Source organism: Schistocerca americana, chromosome 5 (assembly GCF_021461395.2).
Source record: "Schistocerca americana isolate TAMUIC-IGC-003095 chromosome 5, iqSchAmer2.1, whole genome shotgun sequence".
In the NCBI taxonomy this organism is placed as follows: Eukaryota; Metazoa; Arthropoda; class Insecta; order Orthoptera; family Acrididae; genus Schistocerca; species Schistocerca americana.
This window is the reverse complement of record NC_060123.1, coordinates 187,381,740-187,406,392: the sequence shown is the minus strand read 5'-3', so window position 1 is coordinate 187,406,392 and position 24,653 is coordinate 187,381,740.

Below are 24,653 nucleotides of genomic sequence, written 5' to 3'. Positions count from 1 at the left end.
CGGCGGGGCTTACTATTTCGACGGAAAAATAACTAATGATGGCCAATGCAGGAAAAATATAAAATGCAGATTGGTGGTAGAAGAAAAGGCAATTCTGAAAAAAAGAGATTTGTGAGAAAATAAATTTCAGTGTTAAGTTTTCTGAAGGTATTTGCTTGGAGCTGAGCCTAATGCTTAGATAAACTTGTAACCTCCCCCTCACTTATCGACCTTAATGACAGTGAAAAATGGAACCGCGTGTACCTAATGGGACTTTTGGAAAAGCAATCGTCACCGAAGTTAACCTGTCGGTAAAGAGGGAGGAAAAGGTTACATCTAAATGAAAGGAAAAATGCAAGTGAAACTGGTGGAAATTAATTTTGAAATAGGGATAAAGTTAATAAAGAAAGTAAATGTGCGGCCGTTATGTTAACAATCAACTAGCGGTAATTAGATATTTGAGATTTGGGGGAAATTACGGTCGCCAGTCCTATGGACAATTACTATAATAACTGAAAAAGAAAGGTTATTACACATATAATTGTTGTGGTTGCTGTGGCACCCGTTGTTGTTACCACGGCCTCTACCACTGTCGCGATTATTGCGCCAATAGTCCTCGTCCTCCACTCTTTCCAGGAAATCATTTATTGTCCTGTAATTGCTTCCTACGTAGCGTTTTGTATCATCTGGAAGCTTCATGTAGAGTTCCCAGAGTATTTCGGATTCCGTGCGGCGATCACGCAAGTATTCCAACTTGCGGATCCAGCCCTCACAAAACTCCTTCATCGAACCGCGCGAATTCGCATCGAAAGGCCTCGATACGACAAATTCGCACCAGACACTTTGCTGTTTTTGCTCTGAACAGTATTCAGCCAGAAACAAATTTTTAAATTCGTCAAAAGTCAGGTCCGTAATGTTGAGGTTTAAGCGCCAACGCTTGGCATCACCAGCCAACACATCAATAATCGCATTAATTTTTCTCTCATTAGTCCATGATCTGGATAAAACTCTTTCACAATTCTTAATGAAATCCGTCGCGTGTATACCGCCGTTTTTCAAGGGGTCGAACCGCTCCTCTTTCGTCAACAATTCCGAACTATGTGCATAGATTGGCACATAGCTCTGTTTTTCGTCAAGTTTCTTTTCTAATTTCGACACTCTCGTAATTACGTGGCAAGTGGTTGTCGCAAGCGTTTCTACTTCCCTTTTTTTTCTTCGCAGGTATTAGCCTGCTTCGTCACTTTGGTATCTACTTCGGATACTAAAGTCTTTAAAGTTTCCACCTTCTTTTGATCCACTTTTTTCACTAATTGAATTTGTTCCGTCACCTTATTCTCGATGATCAGAGCAACTGATTCTCCTACACTTTTCTCGATTCTGCTAATTTCGGAATTAAAACGAGTATTTATGCTCGCAATTTCCGCCTGAACGCCTATCATTTCCTGTTTAAGATTACCGATTTCGGTATTAATTACAACAATATCTTCTTTGATTTTATCAACTTTCGTGTTAACAACTCCAACATTGTTGATAACAACGTTAATAGCTTTGTTCTGATTGTCTAGCATCCGTTCAAATTTTTCAGACTGAGCTTCTTGCTTGGCCGATTGACTCTTGATTTCGTTAATCAAAACATTCAATAAATCAGTTAAATTCCCGGAAACTACCGGTTTTACTTCCGTAGCGGCTTCCTCTTTAATTGTCCCCCCGTATTCGTCATCACGGGATTCTCATTTGATTTTCACTTCCGACTCCGAAAAATTTTCTAAAGTGTGGAATTCCATTTCTGCTCTTTGTTGCGTTTCGGCGGTCGCGTCTTTCATGCTAGCCGCCTGTCCCTGAACAATGGGTACCGCGGTGCGCGTTCCCCACTGTTCGACCGATTGTTCCTTATCCAAGCCTACCAAATTTTGGTAATTGTTGCCAAATCTCAATCTAATTAGGATTCCTCACACTAATATTCTCGCTGACGTATCGACCATTTCGTAACCAGTACTTTGTTACGAGATTTGTACAATGCAAAATTCGTGTCCAGAACAACCTCGAACTTGAAGACTGTCCTGTCACCAGGTCGCCACATGTAACCTCCCCCTCACTTATCGACCTTAATGACAGTGAAAAATGAAACCGCGTGTACCTAATGGGAATTTTGGAAAAGCAATCGTCACCGAAGTTAACCTGTCGGTAAAGAGGGAGGAAAGGGTTACATCTAAATGAAAGGAAAAATGCAAGTGAAACTGGTGGAAATTAATTTTGAAATAGGGACAAAGTTAATAAAGAAAGTAAATGTGCGGCCGTTACGTTAACAATCAACTAGCGGTAATTAGATATTTGAGATTTGGGGGAAATTACGGTCGCCAGTCCTATGGACAATTACTATAATAACTGAAAAAGAAAGGTTATTACACATATAATTAGCACTAGAAGCGTGGCAACTGAAGGTTGACACGTGTAGTGTGAAAACTGAAAGATTGTCAGAAGTAACAAATTTCGCTACACTTAATTTAGCAAAAGAATTAATGAAACCGGAAAATCGAAAGTTAATTTAGTGACTGAAGTTAATAGTGAGCTTTCTTTCTGAAGCACATCGAAATACAGTTAGTCTTGGACTACCTCAACAATCATTTCTAAAGCTACTTGAATCTACGCAATTTAGAAAGAAGAGATTTAACTTTGAACTTGAATTAAACGATTCTGAACAATTAACAATAGTAAAATTTAGTACATACCAAGCTGAGCTGCAGTCACAGGTAAGCTAAAATACGGTAACACAACTCGCACTCTTAATTTGTGCTTGTGTAATCTAACTATTGTAGCCAGCTATGAATACTTAAATTGAACTTTGGAATTAAAGCAGTGAAATGGAATTATGCTGGCGTTTGAATTTCAGCGACACTCGGGTTCATTTCGGAAAAGGAAGGGACCCTGCTTGGCAATGCAATTGGGACAATGAGCAACAAAGGTTCATGCTAAGTTGCTGTAATTTTGCGAGGCAAATGGAACAATTTGAAAAGCTGAGGTCTGCCATACAGTTCTGAAACTTTACGTGCTTTTAGTCTTCCTTGTTGGTTGATTGAAGGTTTGAAGCCGTCGATCGAGGAGGTGGCGACAGTCACTCATTGTCGGCCGTCGCTGTTGCAGAAGCTGGAGGTTGGCGCGCCTTCTTCTCGACACGGTCACCAGGCGAAACGGGCTCTTGATGAGCGCCAGCTAATGCTTCCCGTCCGCGACACCATGTCAGAAACTATCATCGCGAGTCGAGCGCAATTACATGCTGCAAACCCTGAAAGCGCGGCAACTCGCGGGAGCGTCACACAACACACCTGTTCCACTCGCTACTCCAGCCAGACTCCTACTGCTCTGCCCGCGCTCCATGCGGCAGAGTTAACACTACCAAAGATCCTACACACTTTGAGTCTTCACACGACCTATCGATGTAATCGTTCGATAGCAGTTTTCCCTAGGCAAGACCCAGCGTAAAAATACAAATAATATTTACGAAACAAACCAATTATACATCGACATAAATGCATAAATATATATATACAAATAGTAAAACAATTACAATATGTAAAGACACAGAAATGTCATATATTCAGGTAACAAAAATAAGGAAAACAAATTATAGTACAATAGATGGAAATAGGAGGATATGCATTTCCGGCGTTACACGTGCCCCACATTGTCTGAGGATGTTCGTGTAACGTAAACAGACTCAGAAAATGTCCAAACAAAAAAAAAAAAAGAAACAGTGGAAATGCATATGCTCAAAACATCAACAAAATTTAGCATTCGCCTAATTAACCATAAACCAATTTTTAGACGATAATAATTGAGTGGAGACACTCCTAATCTTATTCCACTCTGTCATCTTGATCAAAATAAAACAGGTTGACAACATATTAAAATTCATAGAAAACATGGAAATGGTTTAGCTATTGCAAAATCGTCAAAGTTCGTAACACTATCAAGAAATGGAATACTATTTACAAAATTAATCAGAGTACATGGTCATAAAAACAGGTAGATCAAAATACGCAATTTAATTATTAATTACATATTACACACATTTTTAAGTAACCTTTTCATAATTAATATTCTCGTCATGAGAGTCCCCTTAAACGGTAAACAAGAAAATAATACACATCAGATCGAAAAAACATAAATATTGACAGCAGAATTCTTTCACATCAGCTGTCCGGGAAGAAAAACAACTCCGCCTTCCGTACTCGCAAGTATAAAGAATGCCGACAGCGGCACAAGAGCCGACAGCGGCACAAGAGCCGACAGCGACTCCGCCTCGCCAGTATTGTTGCGCCCGCCTGTGCGGCACGCTTGATCTCACTCGCCCTGTGTAACGGCATCTCCAGAATGTCCGTTTCACTGAATTCTTTCGGAAAAACTCACTCCCAAGTAATCTCAAGGAGTGGATAACTCAACACTGTCCATCATCACACGCATGTACTAGCCTGAAACTTAAAACAGCGTCTAAGTACATCGGCAATGACTAGTAAATCACATATTTATGAAATCTTACAGCTAGTTACAAAATCATATTTACATTCCTTAATCTACTGTGACTCAGCTGAAAACTTAAACTAGCAGCTTGGATTTTTCAATTGATAACTAATCACTCTCTCTTAAATCATTTAGTCAAAATTAATTACTTATTAATTGCAACTTCTTTAATGTCCTCTTGGTCAGGCAAAAGCATGGCAATCTAGCAAACCTTAAATCTTACACTCTATTTTACATACTGTACAAATTACCCATTCTGTGGTATTAATCAATCCTAGGTTGGTACAATTTCAGGTCTACAATGTTCCGTATACCTAATAGTTTTCCAGAGCTTGGATACTCTAAGCAATAAGCATTTGTGTGAGGTATACCAATGACTTTATATGGTCCATTATAAACAAACTTAAATTTAGAGATTTCATTGTCTATCTCGCTCGATTTCTCATGAGCTTTTACAAGTACTAAGTCTCCGATTGCAAACTTAGCAAAACGCACTTAAGCGTCATGACGACGTATGCGAGCATCGGATTTTAGCTTCATTACTTCTCGCAAACGATCTTTTTTCACACAAATACTAATGTCAATCCGTGGAGGGAATTTGATTATCTCTTCCACTAAACTTTTACTTCTGTCACCCAACAGGATTTCCTCTGGAGAAAATCCCGTAGATTCATGTCTCAAGGTGTTCATAATTCTCTCAAATACTGCTTCATATTTGCCCCATGCCCTATGGTTGTGATGGCAATAGGTACGGCAAAGTCGGCCTAGCTCGCGCATATACCTCTCAGCGGGATTCCCAGCCGGACAATAAGCTGAAATATGGATCACCTCGACCCCATTACTTTCCAAGCCTTCATTCCACAACTTAGAAGTAAATTGTGCCCCATTGTCTGATAGAATCGCCTTGGGCGTACCAATATGAACAAAATAATCGTTCACAAGCTTGCTATAGACCGCTTTGGCTGTAGCTTTCCTAATCGGGTATAGTTTGATGAACTTGGAAAAAGCTTCTAGCACTACTAAAATGTAGGCGAAATTTCCTGATGACTTGGGCAAAGGTCCGTACAAGTCCACACACAGTAATTCAAAGGTGTCGTTAGGCCTTATACTTTGCATAGTTGGTAACCTTCACCTTCTGACATAAATCGCAAGTTTTCACTCTGTCAGTAACGCGTTTTAACATGTTGTTAAAATGCGCTACTTCACTCAGCTTTTCCATATATTTCTTTGGTCCACAGTGACCATACGCCAAATGGTAGTAGTCAATTATTTCCGTGACGTATTTGGTGGGCCAGCATACCGGCCAAATATTACTATCTTCACTCTTACATATGTACAAGATATGATCGTATATCTTGTAATACTTCCTTAATTTTTTTCCTTCTGGACTCCTTTCGTCATATCGGGTTTTCACCATATTTAAACAACCGTCCTCGTTCTGATGACGACGTAGATTCTTACAGATGTTCATTATTAACTTACGTCCCTCAACTTCTTTAAAATAGTATAATTTGACCACTCCATCTGACTCATCTTTCAATATCTCTTGATTAGACTCGGGCAAACGCGACAGCGCATCCGCTACGCAATTGTCGGTCCCTTTTACGTAACAGATGTCATAGTTAAATTGCTGTAAATACAGCGACCACCTAGTCAGTCTTTCGTGAAGTAGTTTACAATCCTTCAGATAAGTGAGCGCCTTATGGTCCGTATGAATAATCACCTTACGGTCCCATAGGTAACCCTTGAACTTCTTGAATCCCCACACGATAGCGAGACACTCTTTCTCAGAAATCGTGTAGTTTCGCTCACTTTTTGATAAAGTTCGACTCGCGAACGCTATCGTCCGGTGTTCCTTATCCTCTCCTTTACCAACTTCTTGGAACAGTTCTACCCCCACCCCATAATTCGACGAATCCGTTCCCAGATGGAAGGGTAGCGATAAATCAGGATGAAATAGTATGTTAGATCTTAACAACTCGTCTTTTAATCTCTCGAAAGCGGCCTGACACCCGTCAGTCCACACAAACGGAACGTTTTTGCGTAAGAGGTTATTCAAATTTTCATCATTAAACACTTGTCCTTTTACAAATTTACGGTAAAATCCTGTTAGCCCTAGAAAACTTTTTAACTGTTTCCTAGACTTGGGTGGAGGACAATTCCTTATTGCCTCTAGTTTCTCTGGGTCCTTTGTAATACCAGCAGTGGTAATTACATGCCCTAAAAATTTCAGTTCCTGCTTCACAAATTCGCATTTCTTTAGCTTTAGAGTCATTCCGCCACGGCGCAATGCTCTAAAAACTTCATCTAACAGGTCACAATGGTCATGCCAAGTGGCATTGGCCAACAATAGGTCGTCAACATATACAGTTAATCTTGAACTCAAAGCCGGTCCTAGCACTTTATCTAGGGCCCTGATGAATACGGACACAGATATATTAAGTCCAAACGGCAGTACTCTATACTGATAACACCTGCCCGCAAACAAGAAGGCGGTGTATGGCCTAGATTCTTCTTCGAGTTCTATTTGCCAGTAACTAGCCGTCAGATCGAGGCTAGTCATGAATTTAACGTCATGAAAACGTTGCAAAATGTCCTCCATACTCTCTGGTCTGTCTGTTTCACGTTGAACGACCCTATTCAACGTGCGTGCGTCAATCACAATACGCATACTACCATCCCGTTTTGCTACAATGACCAAACCGTTATTATATGGACTCGTACTTCTTTCAATCACTCCCCATTCGATCATCTTATCTATCTTCCGTTGCACTGCTTCCTTTTTGGACAGCGGTATAGCATACGGTCTCACGAAGAATGGTTCGTGCGGAATCACATGCAACTTGCATTTATATCCTTCCACAAGTCCCGGTTTGTCTGAAAACACTCTCTTATTCTTCATTATTACTTCATACAGGCCTCGTCTTTGTTCGTGTGTTACGTTTGACACACCGTCTACAATACTTTCCAATTCACTTTCTACACTATTGTCAATGCCGAGATTCCTCACATTACAGTAGTTCAAATTCATACCTACGTCAATAGCATCCGGCCAGTTAACAATGTGTATAGACTGGTATTGCCTATGCACACCGTCTCCTGCCTCGTCAAAACTAACTACTATTGTTTTATCTTGTGACGTACATGTCAAAGTTTTGCTTTCGCAATTAATCACTGCACGGTACTTTAATAGCCAATCTAACCCGATAATTACTTCCGTAGTCAAGTCTGGCACGACGACAAACTCTTGTTCAAATCGTGCCCCACATATCTCGAAGTGGACAAAAATCTGTTTTGTGACCGGTTTACTGGCCTTCCCAGTAGCACCGATAATTTTCACTCCTGTTACTGGCATAACTACGATGCCAGGTCTATCTTTCAGTAACTCAAATATTTTCCCAGATACAACACTCAATTCTGCACCGGTGTCAATCAACACGTTTAGTTGTAGGTCGTGCATATTAACAGACACTACTACCCGTCTACACATGTCCTCGACTGTTTCTTTATTTTCCCACAGTAAATCCTCGTCTATATCCAGGTCATTCCAGAAAAAACCATCCGGCTTTGATCCCAAATCCGGCTTATCTGGCGGCTTTTTCAGCCTCTGTTCACATACAGTTTTAATTTCAACACGTTTGTCCTGAGGCTTTGTCTGTAGCTTCGCCTCCAATACCGAAACCTTTTCCTGTAACTCGTCAACTAGCGAGTGTTGCTTTGCTATCAATTCACTAATTGTCACCTTCGTTGATTCCTCTTTAGCCAGATTGATCTCATCTGCCAATCTACCTGATGTGCCCAGTAGTATCTGCAATTACTTCCTCTAGATCTGCGCAACCCACACTGTTATCGTCTGACCGTATAACGTCAGCTCTAACCTCATACACACTGTAATCTACGTGGTTTTCTACCAATCGTGTCCGGCTATCACTAAAATTTTCGCAATCTTTCTCCTTAATACTTTCGCAATGTTTAAACTGGAGGTTTGCGTGGGATGGGTCGGCTACTTCTACCACTGAAACTTTCGGTAAGGTCTGCCGGTTAGGGCCAGAACTTTCCGTTACTACTTCAACATCCAACTCTTGCGGGAAGAAACACGACCAATCTTGCTCATGCTCCCCATTAACATCAACTATTTCTAGTAAAGTCTGCCGGTTAGGGCCAGAACTTTCTATCATTTCACAAACACTATCTTCCTGCGGGACGAGACGCGGAAAATCCTGCACGCGCTCCCCATAAACACTTCTCCCATACAGGCCCCTATAATCTCTTAGTTCGTCGTATAAGCGACCGAACTGCCTTAACCAGACCTCATCCCTCCCTGCATCCCCTCGCTCGATGACGGACGTTTTATCCGACATCTGATCTTCTCTCAACACTTGTGAATCATTCTTAAACTCAATCTCCAGTTCCGCTGTGGGTATTACAGCTGCCACTTTATAATCGATTTCCGGAACACTACTTAAATTGTTCTCACTGACAGTGAATGTACTTCCTACTGCCGTGTATACAGCTGATCTACTACATGTGGGCGCACTCCTTTCTCCTAACACTGGCACACCCTCCCGCCGTTGATTATTCCACACGGAATTTTCATATCGACGACACCTGGGTTTTCTCCTGCTATTGGGCCGCCAAAATTTCTCCACGCCCGGTCGGCCCTCACCGGCGCGGCTAATGGTTTCCCTGTCTCGTCCCAGCAGATACGGTCCCCGGATGCTGCTGAGGCGGCTGATCACACCCTCTGGCGTTATTACTATTCTGTGAAGCCCGTATCACGTTAGTATGATACTGGTTTCCGTCATTCCTGTTATTATTTGCATTGTACCGATTGTTATTACGATCCGAACCATTATTGTTATTGCTGCCATGGTTGCGATATGCATTATTCCCATGGTTATCGTTGTTGTGGTTGCTGTGGCACCCGTTGTTGTTACCACGGCCTCTACCACTGTCGCGATTATTGCGCCAATAGTCCTCGTCCTCCACTCTTTCCAGGAAATCATTTATTGTCCTGTAATTGCTTCCTACGTAGCGTTTTGTATCATCTGGAAGCTTCATGTAGAGTTCCCAGACTATTTCGGATTCCGTGCGGCGATCACGCAAGTATTCCAACTTGCGGATCCAGCCCTCACAAAACTCCTTCATCGAACCGCGCGAATTCGCATCGAAAGGCCTCGATACGACAAATTCGCACCAGACACTTTGCTGTTTTTGCTCTGAACAGTATTCAGCCAGAAACAAATTTTTAAATTCGTCAAAAGTCAGGTCCGTAATGTTGAGGTTTAAGCGCCAACGCTTGGCATCACCAGCCAACACATCAATAATCGCATTAATTTTTCTCTCATTAGTCCATGATCTGGATAAAACTCTTTCACAATTCTTAATGAAATCCGTCGCGTGTATACCGCCTTTTTTCAAGGGGTCGAACCGCTCCTCTTTCGTCAACAATTCCGAACTATGTGCATAGATTGGCACATAGCTCTGTTTTTCGTCAAGTTTCTTTTCTAATTCCGACACTCTCGTAATTACGTGGCAAGTGGTTGTCGCAAGCGTTTCTACTTCCCTTTTTTTTCTTCGCAGGTATTAGCCTGCTTCGTCACTTTGGTATCTACTTCGGATACTAAAGTCCTTAAAGTTTCCACCTTCTTTTGATCCACTTTTTTTACTAATTGAATTTGTTCCGTCACCTTATTCTCGATGATCGGAGCAACTGATTCTCCTACACTTTTCTCGATTCTGCTAATTTCGGAATTAAAACGAGTATTTATGCTCGCAATTTCCGCCTGAACGCCTATCATTTCCTGTTTAAGATTACCGATTTCGGTATTAATTACAACAATATCTTCTTTGATTTTATCAACTTTCGTGTTAACAACTCCAACATTGTTGATAACAACGTTAATAGCTTTGTTCTGATTGTCTAGCATCCGTTCAAATTTTTCAGACTGAGCTTCTTGCTTGGCCGATTGACTCTTGATTTCGTTAATCAAAACATTCAATAAATCAGTTAAATTCCCGGAAACTACCGGTTTTACTTCCGTAGCGGCTTCCTCTTTAATTGTCCCCCCGTATTCGTCATCACGGGATTCTCATTTGATTTTCACTTCCGACTCCGAAAAATTTTCTAAAGTGTGGAATTCCATTTCTGCTCTTTGTTGCGTTTCGGCGGTCGCGTCTTTCCTGCTAGCCGCCTGTCCCTGAACAATGGGTACCGCGGTGCGCGTTCCCCACTGTTCGACCGATTGTTCCTTATCCAAGCCTACCAAATTTTGGTAATTGTTGCCTTCACTCATTTTAATAATTTTCAATATAAATGCCAAATCTCAATCTAATTAGGATTCCTCACACTAATATTCTCGCTGACGTATCGACCATTTCGTAACCAGTACTTTGTTACGAGATTTGTACAATGCAAAATTCGTGTCCAGAACAACCTCGAACTTGAAGACTGTCCTGTCACCAGGTCGCCACATGTAACCTCCCCCTCACTTATCGACCTTAATGACAGTGAAAAATGAAACCGCGTGTACCTAATGGGAATTTTGGAAAAGCAATCGTCACCGAAGTTAACCTGTCGGTAAAGAGGGAGGAAAGGGTTACATCTAAATGAAAGGAAAAATGCAAGTGAAACTGGTGGAAATTAATTTTGAAATAGGGACAAAGTTAATAAAGAAAGTAAATGTGCGGCCGTTACGTTAACAATCAACTAGCGGTAATTAGATATTTGAGATTTGGGGGAAATTACGGTCGCCAGTCCTATGGACAATTACTATAATAACTGAAAAAGAAAGGTTATTACACATATAATTAGCACTAGAAGCGTGGCAACTGAAGGTTGACACGTGTAGTGTGAAAACTGAAAGATTGTCAGAAGTAACAAATTTCGCTACACTTAATTTAGCAAAAGAATTAATGAAACCGGAAAATCGAAAGTTAATTTAGTGACTGAAGTTAATAGTGAGCTTTCTTTCTGAAGCACATCGAAATACAGTTAGTCTTGGACTACCTCAACAATCATTTCTAAAGCTACTTGAATCTACGCAATTTAGAAAGAAGAGATCTAACTTTGAACTTGAATTAAACGATTCTGAACAATTAACAATAGTAAAATTTAGTACGTACCAAGCTGAGCTGCAGTCACAGGTAAGCTAAAATACGGTAACAAAACTCGCACTCTTAATTTGTGCTTGTGTAATCTAACTATTGTAGCCAGCTATGAATACTTAAATTGAACTTTGGAATTAAAGCAGTGAAATGGAATTATGCTGGCGTTTGAATTTCAGCGACACTCGGGTTCATTTCGGAAAAGGAAGGGACCCTGCTTGGCAATGCAATTGGGACAATGAGCAACAAAGGTTCATGCTAAGTTGCTGTAATTTTGCGAGGCAAATGGAACAATTTGAAAAGCTGAGGTCTGCCATACAGTTCTGAAACTTTACGTGCTTTTAGTCTTCCTTGTTGGTTGATTGAAGGTTTGAAGCCGTCGATCGAGGAGGTGGCGACAGTCACTCATTGTCGGCCGTCGCTGTTGCAGAAGCTGGAGGTTGGCGCGCCTTCTTCTCGACACGGTCACCAGGCGAAACGGGCTCTTGATGTGCGCCAGCTAATGCTTCCCGTCCACGACACCATGTCAGAAACTATCATCGCGAGTCGAGAGCAATTACATGCTGCCAAACCCTGAAAGCGCGGCAACTCGCGGGAGCGTCACACAACACACCTGTTCCACTCGCTACTCCAGCCAGACTCCTACTGCTCTGCCCGCGCTCCATGCGGCAGAGTTAACACTACCAAAGATCCTACACACTTTGAGTCTTCACACGACCTATCGATGTAATCGTTCGATAGCAGTTTTCCCTAGGCAAGACCCAGCGTAAAATACAAATAATATTTACGAAACAAACCAATTATACATCGACATAAATGCATAAATATATATATACAAATAGTAAAACAATTACAATATGTAAAGACACAGAAATGTCATATATTCAGGTAACAAAAATAAGGAAAACAAATTATAGTACAATAGATGGAAATAGGAGGATATGCATTTCCGGCGTTACATACTAACACATTTGAAATCATTTTAAAGTATTGTGTGCTTCATTAATGTGCAACATTCGGTCTGTTCTTTTATATAGATAACAGACCAAAAGGAAATAGCAAATAAATAAATAGTGGATTCTTGTACGGAATTGAAAAGTAGACGATATACGGTTTAGACAAGAGAGGACACAAGCTTTTCAAATGTGGTGCTACAGAAGAATGCTGAAGAGAGATGTCTGGGTCGCATAAGTAATGAAGTAGTACGGAAGCGAGTTTGCGCGGAGAGAGTTTCGTGGCACAACTTGAATAAAATAAGGGATCGGTTCTTAGCACATACCGTGAGGCATCGAGCATTGGTCAGATTGTATACAGGGGAAGTGGGGAGGTTAAAAACTGTAGAGAAAGACGAAGGCTCAAATACTCTAAGCGGGTTCAGAAAGGTGCTGGTTGTTGCAGTCATGCAGGGTTGAAGGGATCTGCAGGGGATGGACCAGCGTGGAGAGATGTTTCCGGCCACTCTTCAGACAAAAGATCAAAGAAAGAACCAAGTTTTTCCTTAACGTAATAGGGTGACTGGCTGATCACAGTATCTATGGGATCACAACAGCTGTAGTGGTGCCTCAGCCAGACAGATTATGTAGTAGATGTACTTGCACAGCGGTTCCTAGAAACTGTATATCGACACACACACACCAACTTGCTTCCTTGTACTACGTCCTTCGCCGTTATGATTTTTTACCGTCAAAGAAGAAATCTTTACTGGACAGTATTCCTGTGCAAGGAGTCCTCTCATGCCTGTTGCTATGAACTTGATGCAGAAGGTGGTTGCAGGAGGATTTACCTTTGAGCCGTACACGGCTCGCTTTTATCCCATTTATTGTTTGTCATCTTCTATTACGTTTTCTTATTCCATTTACTGGCGTCACTAACTTGCTGCCTTACTTGCCCGTGAGCGGCAGCAGCAGCGAAATCGATATGTGCACTTCTACCATCTGTGGAGCGACCGGCAGTGTTTCCGGGTCGTCGTGCGTCTGGCAGTCAGTTCGGGACGGACCAGCAGTGCAGTCGGGACGCAGCAGCAGTGAAGTCGGGGGACGGAGCGCCGGTGAGGCGGCGACAGCCAGTCCTCGCCGACCGCTGGCGACACACATGAACTGTCAGACGGAGGGAGATTGGAGCGGGACGATCATTGATTGGTCGTTCAGTTGGTCGCCTCATCGTCCGACGTATACTTGGTCCTTTCAACGTTTCCGGGCCTAGGCAGTCGGTCGGTTGGCGTGGAGCAGCGAGGAAATTCCGCGGCGCGTGGTTTGTCCAGTGGTGTCGGAGTGTGTGGTGCTGTTCCCATTGCTACGAGGTTCGTGGCTCACCGATCCTGGACATGAAATTTGAGTTTTGACTTAATCTACCAGCAAGTCACGACTGTTCACATTGTGTCGTTTGCATTTCGTTGTCGGCTGTTGGGATGTTCCCACGAGTAACAACGTGTGTTTTCAAGTTGGAAAATTTTAGCCATCTTCCGGGGGGTTAAACTGTACTTGGTTATTTGAATTGAAGTGCACCAGCGGAATCTTCTGCCTTGTGGCCGTTAACGTTCTGGTTACCTGCCCTGGCCGTTGACATAAATTCAGGCAGTGTATTTTCCTTATCGTGTTGTCGCTGTACAGCACGGTGTGTAGTTTGACAGCTCAATGTATAATTGGTTGTGGGCGCCAATACCTTATACGTTGTTCCGTTGACCTGCCTGTTGTGTGCTGATCGGGTGAAGCGGAGGTTGTCTTGTCAGTGAGTCCGTTGACTGTCTGCCACTTGGGTTGTTGTCTGATCGACAATGGTTGGGGCGACTGCCTGTCCCACCTAAGCGAGGGTTCCAGGCCGATCCTCAGAACTTCTGAGCGCCCTTGGGTGTACTGCCTCTTCGTGTTTGTTTTTGTTGTTTGCACTTGTATGGTTTCTAGCCGATTTTTAGATTAAGGTTGTTTTGCCCTTAAGGCGTCAGATGCTTTGGGCCTTCAGCCTAATTTAAAAACTGTTTTACATAAAGCCTTTGGCATTTTTAAAACTATTGTTATTGAGTCTTAAGTGTTGGGCCTTCAGCCGGTTCTGAATTTAAGTTGTTTTGCTCTTCAAGTGTCAGATTCTTGGAGCCTTCAGCAGATTTTGGATTAAATTTGTTCTGCTCTTAAGCTGTCAGATGGTTTGGGCCTTCAGCCTAGTGTAAGAACTGTTTTATGTAAAGACTTTAGCATTTTTAGAATTAATGTTATTGAGTAGTAAGTGTTGGGCCATCAGCCGATTTTGAATTTAAGCTGTTTGCTCTTAAACTGTTAGATTCTTTGGGCCTTCAGCCTAATAAGGAACTGTTTTAACATAAGGCTTTGGCTTTTAAATTTCTGAATTTTGGTTGAGCTTTAAGTTATTGGCTTTCAGCCGTTTTTAAATTAAAGTGGTCTTGCCCTTAAAGCTTGAGATTGTACGGCGCATTCAACCCATAATCAAATTCCAAAACTAAAGATGATTGTTTAAAAAAGAATTTCTTAGCTCTTGTAATGTTTGATCAAATAAAAGATTGTATGTTCGAGTTTGACAGCCGCTTATTTTGGCCCCTTTCCACAGCTTAAACTACCTGTCCTGTCCTGCTCGTTTAGCAAGGCGTCTCAACCTTCACAACAGAATGCTAAACAATCCAGAATCGTTACGTAGCACTATACAACACTGAGACCTACTATCGATATAAAGCCGCCCAGCCGATAGCAGCGTCACCTGGCGAGTAATGACTGCTAGTCAGACATATGCACGGTCCATGTAGCATCAGTGGGCGTGCTGTTCGTGTGTAGAAGGGGGAAGGCGCGCGATCTGACTGAGTCTGACCGAGGGTGGATTGTGATGGCCCGACTGCACGACTTGTCGGATATTCGAGGAGTGCTGTGGTGAGTGTTTTCAACACGTGGCGGAACCAAGATCAAACTACGTCCAGACGTCGTGGGCTTGGGCGGCAACTCCTCGTTACAGACGCTGGGCGTCGTAGGCTGGGCAGACTGGTCAAACAGGACAGGCGGGAAACTGTGGCGTAACTAACATTAGATTTTAATGCTGGGCACAGTACAAGTGTGTCAGAACACACAGTGCGCCGAACACTCCCAACGATGGACTTCCGCAGCCGACGATCCGTGCGTGTGACAATGTTAACACCAAGACAGCGGAGAATTCGACCGAAATAGGCGTGTGACCATCGGCACTGGACCTTGGCGTAGTGGCGGAACGCTGCATGCTCTGGCGAATGCCCCCGCCTTCTTCATCATGGCGATGGGAGGGCGCGAATGTGTCGCCTTCCAGGGCAGCAGCTACTTGAGACCTACACTGCGGGTCGGGGAAAAGCTGGCGGTGGCTCTGGGGAACATTCACGTGCGCATCGATGGATTTAGTGGTGCTTTTGCAACTCAGAATGACGGCCAATGAATATCGTACACTGGCAGCAGACGAGTAAACCTGCTTGTGACGATCATGTTTTCCGACGGCAGCAGCATTTTTCGACAAGGTAATGTGCCATGTCATAAGGCTAGGAGTGTGACGGAGTGATTCGAGGAACACAGCTGCGAGTTCCAGTTGATGTGCTGGTCCCCCAAATCGCCAGATCTGAACCAAATCGAACACATGTAGGATGTGATTGAACGTGGCGTCAGAGCTCATCACCCACCCCCCCTGCCCCCCTCCATGCAATTTACAGGAATTAGGTGACTTGTGTGTGCAGATGTGGTTCTGACGCCCTCCAGCGACGCACTAAGGCCTCTTTGCTTCCATGTCACGGCGAGTCGCCGCTGTTATCCGAGCCAAAGGTGGAAATACCGACTATTAGGTAGGTAGTCATAATGTTCTGGCTGAATAGTTTATAATGACCTTCGAGATCTCTTTCGGGTCCAGATGCGGTGAGAAGCCGCTATCGTCCACCTCCTCCTTTTCTTGCGTGTTCGTCGCCGCTGTCCCGACGAGTACTTGTATCCAATACGCCAATATGCATATCGTCCAAGGGATACTCCGAATTGTATATAGATATCCGTAGTCTGCGATATTCATGTCTTTATCACAACTGAAATAAATTTTGTGTAGACTAAAATGACAGCTGATTCACCAGCAGCAACATACGTGGGAAACAGACGATCTGTGCAAGGAGTTGTTAAAAGAATCTGGAATGAGTTTGACGACGGCATTTGCAGTCAACACTTTCCCCCTCGTGTGGTTGCCGGTACCGCAACGCAAGGGAGTCTTATCAAAACTTAAAGCATCTTTGCTCTCTCACTTTCGTTTCTCTTTAGACACGTGTTCAACTTCTGGTATTTCATGCTTTTGAAGGCAGATGGAAAGAATTTTGGAGCTCGCTGTTGGCGGAAACTGTGATATACTAGCGTTGTAGCGAAACGAGAGACCCTGGAAGCTGGGGCGCACTAGCTGCTGCCTCGCACTCTGCTTATGTCTCATGAAGAACAGAGCTACGGAATACAAATGCTAAGCGGGTGGATTCGCTAAAGTGTCTGAAAGCGAATATACCGAGCATCCGCAGCCTGTCGACGTCAGTGTCGTTAGAGACAAAATATTAGTTTGTTTCGCTATGGGCTTGTAAAGGGAATCGCCCCTGTCTATTCATCTGATGTAATGTAAAGAAACTGATGAAATTAGTATGGCTGGAGGGAAATGTGCACTTTCCTCTATAATGTTAGACTGTTAACAACTCCTGATCTCGCTCCTCTGTTACTGGCTCGCGGGCAGCTTTAAAGATACCGTTGCCCTACCTCCAGATCAAGACGTCATTCCAACGGAACAAGAAGACTTGTGTCTTGAGAGCATGCGGAATGCGTTTTCCGGCCATTTCACCTGACGAACGCGTCACGTGTGCTTGTTCATTCAGGTCGTCTTTTGTGTATGCTCGAGCTGTGGCGACAGTCTCTTGTCAGACACAAACCGCGTATGTGCAGCGACTAAAATTCTGCCAGGAGATTGCTCGTCTGTTTCCCGCCACTATCGCCGCGTTCTATAAACACCCACTAATATTCTGTGTCAAAAGAAGCAATTTCCGTAATAAATAAACTCGAGTATTATACACTCCTGGAAATTGAAATAAGAACACCGTGAATTCATTGTCCCAGGAAGGGGAAACTTTATTGACACATTCCTGGGGTCAGATACATCACATGATCACACTGACAGAACCACAGGCACATAGACACAGGCAACAGAGCATGCACAATGTCGGCCCTAGTACAGTGTATATCCACCTTTCGCAGCAATGCAGGCTGCTGTTCTCCCATGGAGACGATCGTAGAGATGCTGGATGTAGTCCTGTGGAACAGCTTGCCATGCCATTTCCACCTGGCGCCTCAGTTGGACCAGTGTTCGTGCTGGACGTGCAGACCGCGTGAGACGACGCTTCATCCAGTCCCAAACATGCTCAATGGGGGACAGATCCGGAGATCTTGCTGGCCAGGGTAGTTGACTTACACCTTCTAGAGCACGTTGGGTGGCACGGGATACATGCGGACGTGCATTGTCCTGTTGGAACAGCAAGTTCCCTTGCCGGTCTAGGAATGGTAGAACGATGGGTTCGATGATGGTTTGGATGTACCGTGCACTATTCAGTGTCCCCTCGACGATCACCAGTGGTGTACGGCCAGTGTAGGAGATCGCTCCCCACACCATGATGCCGGGTGTTGGCCCTGTGTGCCTCGGTCATATGCAGTCCTGATTGTGGCGCTCACCTGCAGGGCGCCAAACACGCATACGACCATCATAGGCACCAAGGCAGAAGCGACTCTCATCGCTGAAGACGACACGTCTCCATTCGTCCCTCCATTCACGCCTGTCGCGACACCACTGGAGGCGGGCTGCACGATGTTGGGGCGTGAGCGGAAGACGGCCTAATGGTGTGCGGGACCGTAGCCCAGCTTCATGGAGACGGTTGCGAATGGTCCTCACCGATACCCCAGGAGCAACAGTGTCCCTAATTTGCTGGGAAGTGGCGGTGCGGTCCCCTACGGCACTGCGTAGGATCCTACGGTCTTGGCGTGCTTCCGTGCGTCGCTGCGGTCCGGTCCCAGGTCGACGGGCACGTGCACCTTCCGCCGACCACTGGCGACAACATCGATGTACTGTGGAGACCTCACGCCCCACGTGTTGAGAAATTCGGCGGTACGTCCACCCGGCCTCCCGCATGCCCACTATACGCCCTCGCTCAAAGTCCGTCAACTGCACATACGGTTCACGTCCACGCTGTCGCGGCATGCTACCAGTGTTAACGACTGCGATGGAGCTCCGTATGCCACGGCAAACTGGCTGACACTGACGGCGGCGGTGCACAAATGCTGCGCAGCTAGCGCCATTCGACGGCCAACACCGCGGTTCCTGGTGTGTCCGCTGTGCCGTGCATGTGATCATTGCTTGTACAGCCCTCTCGCAGTGTCCGGAGCAAGTACGGTGGGTCTGACACACCGGTGTCAATGTGTTCTTTTTTCCATTTCCAGGAGTGTAGACAGGGAAGAGAAAGTAAATGACGATCAGATGGTGACATGACGCAGCGAGTAGAATCTGACAGCGTGCTCAAAGTCCTCGGTTGGAACATGGCCCCTTGAGTAGACTAAATTCCCTAAAAATTGTTAAGATCCATGGAGAGATACCACGAATTACAAAACCGTCAGTTTAACACGACATGGTTGCCAAATATTGCCAAAAACTTGAAAAGACTGGTAGAAGTCGATTACGGGGTAGATGAGTTCGGGTTCCGGAGAAATGTAGGAACACGTACAGTGGAATTCACCCTAAAACATAAAAGATACGTTAAAGAAAGACAAACCTATGTTTATAAATTTTGTAAATTTAGTGAAAGCTTTTGAGAACGTTGGCTGGAATAGCCTTTTTGTAATTCTGACGAAGGGAGGAACAAAATACAGGAAGTGAAAGATTATTCACAACTTGTACAGGAACCAGAATGCAGTTATAAGAGATGAAGGTCGACAAAGGGAAGCAAGACTTGTACGTCTACAACTAAGTCTACCTGACTACTCTTCAATGTGTAATTAAGTTCCTGGCAGAGGGCGCATCGAACCACTTTCACACTATTTTTCCACAGTTACACTCTCGAACAGCACGCGGGAAAAGCAAGAAGTCAAATCTTTCCGTCTGAGCTCTGATTTATCTTATTTTAATGCTCTGAGGATTTATTCCTATGTAGGCGGTCGCCAACAAAACATTTTCCCATTTGGAGGAGAAAGGTGGTGACTAAAATTTCGTGTAAAAATCCTGCTGGAATAAGAAAGGCCTTTGTTCTAATCATTACCACCCCAACTAGCATATTCTATCTGTGACACAACAATACAAAAGGACGTGCACTTCTTTGAACTTTTTCGATGTTCTCCGTCAATCCTGTCTGATGCGAATCCTATTCCGCGCAGCAGTACCCTAGAAGAGGACTGGCAAGTGTAGTTTACGCAGTCTCTTTGCAGGCCTGTTGCAGCTTCTAAGTGTTCTAACAATAAAACGCACTTTTTGGTTCGCTTTTCCCATGACATTATCTATGAAATCGTTCCAGTGTAAGTTTTTCGAAAGCTCTAAGTACTTAGCTGAATTGACAGCACTACGATTTTTGTGATTTATTGTGTAACCGAAATTTAACAGATTTAATACTCAAGTCGATGACTTTAGGCTTTACATTATTTAGATTCACTTGTCTCTTTTCGCACCTTACAGATAATTTCCCTAAATTATTTTTCAGTATATTTGATAGATTTTTGGCTTTACGAGACGTTATTCGACGGCATAATTTACAAACAATTTAAGAAATCTGCTGAAATTGGCTTCTAAATCGTTTACGTAGATTAGGAACAACAAGAGGCCTATAAACTTCCTACGGAACGCCAGGTATAGCTTCTGTTTTACTCGTTAACTTTCCATTAATTACTAGGAATTGTGAATAGTTGAGCAGGGAGTTATATAAGGCTGCAGCTGTCCGCCATCTTATTCAGTCTACACTCAACAAGCTGTTAAAGAAACTACGGAGAAATTTTGAAAGTGAATTAAGGAACAAACTAAAGCTTTGAGGTTCGGCGACTACAATATAGATCTGCCAGAGACAGTAAAGGAATTGAGAGAGCAGTTGAACGGAACCGGTTGTGTCTGGAAAACAGGTTGAAAGATGAACATTAGTAACAGTGAAACATGGGGGAGAGGGTACAGTCGAATTAAATCAAGTGGTACAGAGCGAATTAGGTAACAAAACGAAACGCTAAAAGTAGTAGATCGGTTATGTGGGCAGCAAAATAACTGATGGCAGCTGAAGTAGATAGGATTTAAGTATAGACTGGTCAACAGCAAGAAAAAAATTTCTGAAAAAGACGAATTTAACAACGAATATAGATTTAAGAGACAGTTTTTTTATGAAGATTTTTTTTTTGAAGTGTGATCTTGCATGTATGGGGAACATGAACAGTAAACAGTTGAGACAACAAGACATTATAGCTTTTGGAGTATTTTACTGATGAATGCTCAAGACGGATAGAGCGAATAATTAATGATGAGGCACTGAATCAAACTGGGACGGTGGCGGGGGCTAGGGGGAAGGTGGAAGGAAGAATGAAATTTATGGCAAAACTTGACTAAAAACAAGGGATCAGTTGATCTCAAGGAATTGCCAGTATGGTGACGGAAGAAAGTGTTTGCAGGTGTGGTGGCTGGCGCAAGGGGGGGGGGGGGGCAGGGGTTAAAATCGTGGAAGGAGACCATGGTATGAATGCAGTAAGCAGATTCGAATGGACTGAAGGCTGTGGTAGTTACGCAGAGATGAAGAGTTCGATAATGAATGCACTTATGATGCCATAAACTACTGACTGCCTGAGTCAGCAATAACTGATTCCAGTGCCTTTGATTTCAAAGTACGGGACGTTTGGCTTAATGCTGTTCTACAGAGCTTCGCTGCAAGGTGCATGAAGCGGTGAAGCGTAGAAACCTCTGACGTACCACCAGTAGGTACTTGTGTGTCAGAGAATTCTGCAACTCTGTGTTCGCAAAGTGCTACTTTGTTAGGAACGTTATCTCATAGAGAGTGCTGTCGACGTATGTGTACGACAAACGTGCCCGGACACACAATGCACTTTGCTGTAGCGCAGCCGTGGCGTTTTCTCGGAGAGATGTTTGAACGTGAACTGACTATGCTTGACTACACTTCATCTACTGGAAAGGTAAGATCTCCAACTGAATTGCTTACATAAATCTAAATCTTACTGATAAACTCTTATTTTATAATCTGTTTCGATTCTTAATAAGCCAGCTTCCGATACGCCAACAAGTAGGCTGCACCTCTTCTGGCTGTAGTTTTCATGCTTACAGACCGTCCGTTTCCAGTCCTATTATGGCGCATCTCGTAATTACTATTTCCTCGATCGATTCTGTGGGACGCCGAATTAATATGTTAATCTCTTGATCGAGAAACTTGCTGAAATTTCTTGGGGAATTAAAACTGTGTGGCGGAACAGGACTCGAACCAGAGACCTGTTGCCTTTCGTGGGCAAGAGCTCTACAGTCTCAAATATCCAAGAACGGCTCAGTCTCTCCACCACCCGCCCCGCCCACCTCTCTTGCCTCTCAGCTCCACTTGCGCCTTTACCTCTCTCCTACTTTCCAAACTTGTGGGTCTCGTAATCCTGGAAGAAAGGATGTTGGGGGAAATAACGTAGACACCGTCCGGAGGATTGTTCTCAGAATTAATGCAGCGGAGTGCGTGATGATTTTAAGCATCTTGTGAGGTTCAATCCCGGTTCGGCAGTTAGTTTTAATATGACAAGAAGTTTAAAATCGGCGCACAGAGGGAAAACTCATTCTGAGAACAATGTCTAGGCAATGGCTAAGACATTTCGGCCCTATTCTTTCTTCTAGAAGTGCTAGTCACGCAAGGTATGCAGGAGAATGTCTGTGAAACTTGGAAGGGAGGAGAGGAGGTACTGACGAAAGTCGTGGGTCGTGCTTGGATAGCCCAGTCGGTAGAGCACTTGCCCGTGAAAGGCAACAGGTCTCTGGTTCGAGTCTTGCTCGGGCGCAGTTTTAATATGCGAGTAAGATTCAAGTCGCAGCTCATTCCGCTGCAGAGCGAAAATTCATTCTGGAAGTAACATGCTACAGGTCAAAAGCGATGAAAGTAGGATGTTTCTGTATCATAGAGGGTGATCAAATTGTCACTGACACGGAAAATATTTGCGACGCGGAACTGATCCTTGTTAACGAATGGCTGAACTATCTAACACATACAATATTGGATACAGCGAAAAAAAATGGTTCAAATGGTTCTGAGCACTATAGGACTTAACATCTTAGGTCATCAGTCCCCTAGAACTTAGAACTACTTAAACCTAACTAACCTAAGGACATCACACACTTCCATGTCCCAGGCAGGATTCGAACCTGCGACCGTAGCAGTCCCGCGGTTCCGGACTGCAGCGCCTAGAACTTCACGGCCACCGCGGTCGGCTGGATACAGTGATTTCGACGAAAAAATCCGTTGTCATGGCTGGCGCTGTGCTGGGCGCGATTGGACCATTTCTAGTGGTGCTGTGTGATGTGGTGATGCTGAACATATAGTACTGTACCAGACGCTGGGGAGGTTGAGTGACAGGGCGTTATCGTTTCTCAGACGGTCTGACGGGTGGAGGAGGTGGCGGCGGAAGTTCGTTGAAGTCCTGCACAGCTCACGTCGAATCCGTAGGCGTTCTATGCTTGTCGTCATCCTTACGGTTTCTTTTTTTTTTCTTCTTTTCTGTCATCAGTCTTCTGAGTGATTTGATGCAGCCCGCCACGATTTCCTCTCCTGTGCAAACAGAGTAGCAACTGCAACCTACGTCCTCAAATATTTTCTGGGTGTATTCCTATCTCTGTCTTCCTCTACAGTTTTTACTCTCTACTGTTCCCTCTAGTACCATGAAAGTTATTCAGATATGTCTTAACGGATGTCCTACCATCCTATCCTTTCTTCTTGTCAGTGTTTTCCAGCCGGTCGGAGTGGCCGTGCGGTTCTAGGCGCTACAGTCTGGAGCCGAGCGACCGCTCCGGTCGCAGGTTTGAATCCTGCCTCGGGCATGGATGTGTGTGATGTTCTTAGGTTAGTTAGGTTTAATTAGTTCTAAGTTCTAGGCGACTGATGACCTCAGAAGTTAAGCCGCATAGTGCTCAGAGCCATTTTTAGTGTTTTCCACATATTTCTGTCCTTGCCGATTCTCCGGAAAACTTCCTCATTCCTCCTAATTTTCAACATTCTTCTGTAGGATGGAAAGAAGATTGAGTTAAACGTCCCATCTACATCGAGGTCACTAGAGACGGGGCACAAGCTCGGTTTAAGGAAGGATGGGGAAGGAAATCAGCCATGCCGTTTCGAAGGAACCAATCCAGGATTTGCCTGGAGCGATTTAGGGAAACTACGGAAAACCTAATTCGGGATGGCTGGATGCGGGTTCGAACCGTCGTCCTCCTGAATGCGAGTCCACTGTGCTAACCACTGCGCCACATCGCTCGATCATTCTTCTGTAGCACCAAATCTCGAGTGCTTCGATTCTCTTGTTTTCCGGTTTTCCCAAAGTCCGTATTTGGGTTTACCGTGCAATGCTGTGCTCCAAACGTACATTCTCAGATATTTCTTGTTCAAACTGAGAACAATTTTTGATACTAGCAGACTTCTCTTGTCCAGAAATGCTCTTTTTGCCAATGCTCGTCTGCTTTTTATGTTCTCCTTCCTCCGTCCATCAGGGGTTATTTTGCTAGCTAGGTAGCAGAATTTCTTAACAGCAACTACTTCATAATCCCCAGTCTGATGTTAAGTTTCTCGCTGTTCTTGTTTCTGCCACTTCTCATTTTTCCCCTCTTCGATTTATTCTCAACCCCTATTGTGTACTCCTTAGAATGTTCATTCTATTCAGGAGGTTCTATAATTCTTTTTCACATTCACTGAGGTTAGCGATGTCATTAGCAAACCCTTCACCTTGAATTTTAATTCCATTCTTGATGTTTTCTTTTATTTCCGATATTGCTTCTTCGACGTACAGATTGTACAGCAGAGGCACAAGGCTACAGAGTCGTCTTAC